The sequence below is a fragment of the Lampris incognitus genome, chromosome 15 (genome assembly GCF_029633865.1).
Source record: "Lampris incognitus isolate fLamInc1 chromosome 15, fLamInc1.hap2, whole genome shotgun sequence".
Classification (NCBI taxonomy): domain Eukaryota; kingdom Metazoa; phylum Chordata; class Actinopteri; order Lampriformes; family Lampridae; genus Lampris; species Lampris incognitus.
The window spans coordinates 41,525,195-41,531,559 of record NC_079225.1 but is presented as its reverse complement, the minus strand read 5'-3'; the positions used below and the strand labels follow the sequence as shown (position 1 = coordinate 41,531,559).

General features: G+C 46.2%; 1 long non-coding RNA gene across 1 annotated transcript; it reads left to right on the top strand.

The window, feature by feature from the left end:
* Positions 1 to 2,030: 2,030 nt before the first annotated feature.
* Positions 2,031 to 5,918, top strand: LOC130125535 (uncharacterized). The gene is made up of 4 exons (XR_008811442.1): positions 2,031 to 2,089; positions 2,228 to 2,304; positions 5,527 to 5,615; positions 5,754 to 5,918. It is a non-coding gene; the product is annotated as an uncharacterized LOC130125535 (long non-coding RNA).
* Positions 5,919 to 6,365: the final 447 nt, after the last annotated feature.

Below are 6,365 nucleotides of genomic sequence, written 5' to 3'. Positions count from 1 at the left end.
TGAGAGATCTATCAGATTTTAAATCTATAATCTCTCCTCATAACAGCAGCTGTGTGTTTACTTCACCCATCCTCTGAAACAGACTTTTCTCCTTACTTGTCTGACCTCGGACTGCATTTAAATGGCAACACATCACGAGGAGCCACATCTGGGAGCTCCGCAAGAGGAGCGGCCAGGAGTTCCGGCCTTGTACTATGATAAAATAAATGATTGAACAATGACTCCCCACAGTGTCAGATGATAGGCCGAGAATAGGGGAGCGAGATGAGATTACCACATTGCCTCCGTCTCTTGCCCGGGAATCGATAGTCCTGTCATTTCTGACCTTCACCGGGGTGAGTCCTGGGAGCCTCGGCTTTGGCCCGCTGCGCTGCTGACAGTTTGATCAAGCCTAATGAATTGAGTGCTCAGCTGGAAGAGAGAGAGAGAGACCCCACAGACTCGGGGCCCCTCCGAGGGAGTTAGCTAGCGAGCTTGGTGGGGTTTGGGGGCAACACGGCGGGGTGGGGGGGTTGGAAGGGAAGAACACAACAGACTGTGACCAAGTCACTTCATGAACTTCTGAAATAATTGCTTTTACAGTCTGCCTGAAAGAGGCCCCGGGGCTTTTTTCCCATCCAGAAAGTGGGAGTTTAGACACCAACATATTAAAATGGTTGTGGGTACGCATCTAAAAGGACGGACATAAAAGTGTGTATAGCTCATTTTTTTCCCATATTCTGTCCCACATAAATGAACTTAATTATGATCGTGAACATTAAATAGGACATTTTATGCATAGACGACCCTTCCACACACCACAATTCTTGAATTTTTTTCATAACTACCTATGAAATGTTTTTATATAGTTTTCAATACTACTGATATTTAGTGTACACAAGTTACACTGTTCAAATAATTGGATTTAAATTAAAAGCCGTCCTTTTCGAGCGTATTTTCTTTTATGCATGAGTACAGTTTCAAGAAACACGTGGTTAATCTTTCTTTATTCGCACATAAAGGCAGTAAAGTAACCCAGGAGTGGCTGCAGATTTTACCGATCGTGATATTCGAATAACAAATTTGTCCATACTTAGTCCATCAAATTTCTTTAAGCAGAACTGGGTGGTGCAAGTCGTCTACAGCTGTGGTTAAAGTCACATATTTGAAGATAAAGTCACGCTGATTGGTTCAGTTTATTTGACAGCTGAAGAATGGATCAGTGTCTGTCCAGTTAATAACAGCTTATCAGCAACTCACCAATGTTTTTATGATTTGGTTAAAGATGTAGTCCAAGGGCGTCTGGGTGGCGTGAGGGTCTATTCCGTTGCCTACCAACACGGGGATCGCCGGTTCGAATCCCCGTGTTACCTCCGGCTTAGTCAGGCGTCTCTACAGGCACAATTGCCCGTGTCTGCGGGTGGGAAGCCGGATGTGGGTATGTGTCCTGCTCGCTGCACTAGCGCCTCCTCTGGTCAGTCGGGGCACCTGTTTGGGGGGAGGGGGAACTGGGGGGAATAGCGTGATCCTCCCACGCCCTACGTCCCCCTGGTGAAACTCCTCACTGTCAGGTGAAAAGAAGCGGTTGGCAGCTCCACATGTATCGGAGGAGGCACGTGGTAGTCTGCAGCCCTCCCCGGATTGGCAGAGGGGGTGGAGCAGCGACCGGGACGGCTCGGGAGAGTGGGGTGATTGGGGAGAAAAAGAGTGGGAGAAATGTCATCCATTTTCTTTTTTTATCACTGTTCGAATTACGGGAGGATTGAGGGGATCTGACCCCCCCCCCCCATTACAACTTTGACACCCCCCCCCACCCCAAGAGAGGTAAAAACAACAGGTTGTGTGTGTGGGGGGGGTCAAAACATTTATATATCCTTCTTACCTGTATCCCTGGAAGAATCTTGTAATACGATTTCAGACACCCCAAAGCACCCCCTTTGTTTTCACTGAGGAATGAAGGAGTTTTACCTGGTTGGGTAATTGAACAATATTAAAGTCCATGTGTGCTGAAGGCTGAGTAATTGTATTAGTTCAAATGTAGAACTACCTCACAGAATCAACATGAGCAAGAGGAGAGGAGATAGCCAGCCCTTTTGGTGCTAATAAAGGAGTAAGTTGAAACTTTTAACAATTAGGACTAAGAGATGATAACGCAACCTGTATTTTCTGTGGTTGTCATGCAGGCTTAGTACTGAGCAGGACAGTGTGGCTGATGGTGAGTTTTACATTTATATGCTGTTGTGTTAAGGGAGCAGAGGGAGGTCAGAATGGCAGGCAGGAGGAGATCAGCAGCACAGTGAGCAGGCAGGACCTAGTAGCAAAGAGGTGAGTTACAAAGGAGACTGCACTTAAAAGATGTAGTATACCATCATACCAGATATTTAGGCACATAGTACTTCAGAAACTGGCACAACAATCATACCCCATAGTTCTCAACTAATATGCCAGGACTTTAGCTATAGTGTTTGCTACTGATAGTAAACAATGATGATGATGATGATGAATGAGATGATGTGGAATTTAGATTATTGGGTGGTCTATGCCTTTAATGTTAGTCAGGCACAGGTCAAGATGCTGTATGGTAGTAACACATCTGCCAGCCTCTTTGGCATGTTGATAGTGTCTTTGGTTCTGGTACTACATTGTGTGGGTCTATGTTTGAGCGGACGTGATGGTCTGCTGTTGTGTGTGTGTGTGTGTGTGTGTGTGTCTGTGTGTCTGTGTGTGTGTGACTTGCTGGCCGTTTCGCTCTAGAATACTTTGTTTGTGACCCCTGACAACAAAAGTTGTTGTGTGGGACATGCCCCATGAGCTGGTGTAATGGATTTGATTTAACATCATCTACAGACATTATGTCAGCGTTTCCCAACCCAGTCCTCAAGGAACCCCTATCCTGCTGATTTTCATTGTAACCCTGCATAGGTAGCCCTGCTTGTACTTACTCAACCAATCATCTCACAGCACTTCATTATGCAAGGTGTGCAACAGCTGACATAATTCATTGCTGATTGGTTGAATAACTACAAACAGGTACCTATTCAGGGTTGCAAAGAAAATCTGCAGAATAGGTGTTCCTTGAGGACTGGGTTGAAAAACACTGCATTACGTTAAACAAACAAGCTGCTGTAAGGATTTTAAGACTTCAGTTCACTGAAGCACGTGCCTGCGCTGTACTGGGTTCCCTTTACGCCCAGGAGAACACCCCCCCCCCCTCGATTGTCATTGTATAATTCACACTATATTAAATGCGTTGATACCTTTTTCCACTGGTGTTCATTCAGTGTATGCGCTCCATAATTGCCTCCCTATATGCTATTTTTCACTGATACCGGCGGGGTCGCCATTCCCATCAAATATTCAAATGTAAGGCTTATTCAGTTGTACAGGAAACATGTAGTCTGCCAAAAATGGGAGGAAGGGGAGGAGAAGAAGAAGAAGACGAAGAAGAGGAGGAGGATCACTGTCCAAGAGAATTAATGCAGGATTACTGTCGAAACTGATCTGCATGGGCTAGCAGATAGCTTAGCCTGCCCCGCTTCCACGTCCTGTCAGATCACCCTTGGTGATTCCTCCTCAGGCACCGCTCCAGGCAGGGCCGTGGTCGCTGGGCCCACCGGACGCAGCAGACCAGGCTCCCTCAGCCAATCCAACGCCAGCTCTCCCAGCCAGACACCTTTGACACACCTCCCCGCACTCCACATGACGGTGACACTAAAACACAGTCAAGGCTAGGCGAGGCCGCCGCCAGACCACCCTCGGTGTTATCGGAACTGCCGGTCTGCATGGGCTAGCAGTTAACTTAGCCTGCCCCGCTTCCACGCCATGTCAGACCGCCTTCGGTGTTTCCTCTTCAGGTACAACTTCAGGTAGGGCCGTGGTCCCTGGGCCCACAGGACACAGCAGACCAAGCTCTCCCAGCCATCAAACGAAGACACAAACTTAGACGTGGACAAAGACACTGCGTAGACAGTACTGGGTGAGGCCGCCACAAACATGAATTTGTGCCGCCATCTTCCCACACCAGAAGTGGGGAAAAAAAGCAAGCTATAGGCACTAGGATAAAAAGCTAAACATTATAAAATGTTTATAATAATTGGTTTTGATTAAATGTTTGATATGTTTCTCAAGATTAGCATGTCAGTTAACATAGTTGTTCAGTGTTCTTTCTCCAAAATAGGCACACTACCACTGTATTTTCTTGTTGGTGTTACACCAATATATGCACGCGTAGGAAGTCGTGAGCGACACGCTTTCTTTGCATTCAGGATCACGTTGGTTGTCAAAAAGAACTCTTGTTACTTGCGGTATGAAAACGATTTTTTTGACCACAAGATATCAGTAAATGCACCAAAACTGAAGAGATTAAGGATAGCCACTTTAAACGTGTGAAAATTTCATTTCATTTTATTTTTTAGTCTATTCTGTATTTTTGGAGGCGAGGGTGGGGGGTGATGGGGACCAAATGATTCGGGGTGCTCAGGCTGCTCAGCACCCACAGAGCTGGTCCCTGTGATTTCCGTGAGGAACACAGCAGCAATGACACACTTTCAAACCAAACTGCTACCATGAGGCAACACGCAGATCCACCGGGATGCTGCCACCCAGAGACACAGGTGACTGATTATCTGTGTTAATCAGGCGCAAAAAGAAAGAAAAAAAGAGGCTATGAGATGAAAGCTAGCAGGCACAAATGACCTAGAAATTTCACTAATGAGCGCTATAACCCTGTTAAGTTCTCTGTCAAGATGTTCCTTTTTGCAGGGCGCTTTGACAAATTCCCGCTATTGAACGTTTCCCTCCATACCAGTGTGAAACAGTATGAAGACTGCTAGGCAGACACTGAAAATCCCCTCATTGAACCTTGCTGATAATGCTGGAGGGGAGCATGTCTATGTTCCTTCAGCCCTATGTTCCCTCAACCCTATTTCATTGAAATGAATAAAGTATTCTGATTCCGATTCTGGTTCTAACCTACCTTAACCTGACTTAACCTCAACCTCTACCTCTATCTAACCCTAACTTTGACCCAACACTTACCTTAACCAAACCTAACCCATTTGATAACCAACCTACAGGGCTGAGGGAACACAGGCCTGAGGGAACACGGGGTTGAGGGAACACAGGGCTGAGGGAACACGGGGCTGACCCCTGCTGTGCTGGAGTGCTATTTTCCCTGGATAGTGACGTGTTCAATAACTATACCTTGTAAATTTTATTGCCTGTTAATTAGAGGGAGAAAATCACTAAAATAACTTCGTAGGGTCAGAAAATCTTTCTTAGTCCCTACAGGAATTGTCAGTAATGATAAACAAATTAATTTTTTCAAGATTAATAAATGATGAGTAAATCGGTATGGGCAGCATTACTTAGTAATTCTGACTTGTAAATAATTTCAGATGTATAAAATGCAAAATACTTTTGCAGGGTTTACTCGATATGCAGGTTCAACACGGTTGTGTTCTGCAGTCGGGCCTGTGCAACAAGAGCACGGTTGTCTTAGTTAAGCGATTACTCCCTACATGAAAATCTCTTCTGTTGTTTTGTGAGGCATCGTAATCAACTTGACAATCATGAGATAATCAGCACTCAACAACAGAAGATAACGCCGTTCTGGACGGGCTGTGCGTCTTAAAGAGGTACGATACATGCCCCACCAACACCAAAACTGCATTACCATTCATGTAATCTCGCACAAAACCCCGAAACTGTAAACATCCTTGCTCCAGTTCGTTTGGCTTGAGTTATTGAGTGTTAATGAGTTATTTGTCCAGCAGGATGACGGCCGTGTGAAGGACACCGTTTCCCTACTGTGCTGAATGAAATATATGACAAATAATGAGGACGCAATCCATTATCCAGAACTGTGGAGGGCTACTGCTGAGAAAACAGATTTAAAGTTTATTTCATTTATGCTTTGTAATAAAACAAATGCAGCTTTGAACACACCTCTGTGGGAAAGTCGTGGTTATTGATTAGAAAGTAAAATATTTTTTGGGCGTCTGGGTAGCGTGGCGGTCTATTCTGGTGATCGCCGGTTCGAATCCCCGTGTTACCTCCAAATTGGTCGGGCGTCCCTACAGACACAATTTGCTGTGTCTGCGGGTAGGAAGCCGGACATGGGTGTGTGTCCTGGTCGCTGCACTAGCGCCCCCTCTGGTCAGTCGGGGCACCTGTTCAGGGAGGAGGGGGGACTGGGGGGAATAGAGTGATCCTCCCGTCCCCCTGGCGAAACTCTTCACTCTCAGGTGAAAAGAAGCGGCTGGCGACTCCACATGTATGGGAGGAGGCGTGTAGTAGTCTGCAGCCCTCCCGGGATCGGCAGAGGGGGGTGGAGCAGCGACCGGGATGGCTTAGAAGAGTGGGGTAATTGGCTAGATACAATTGGG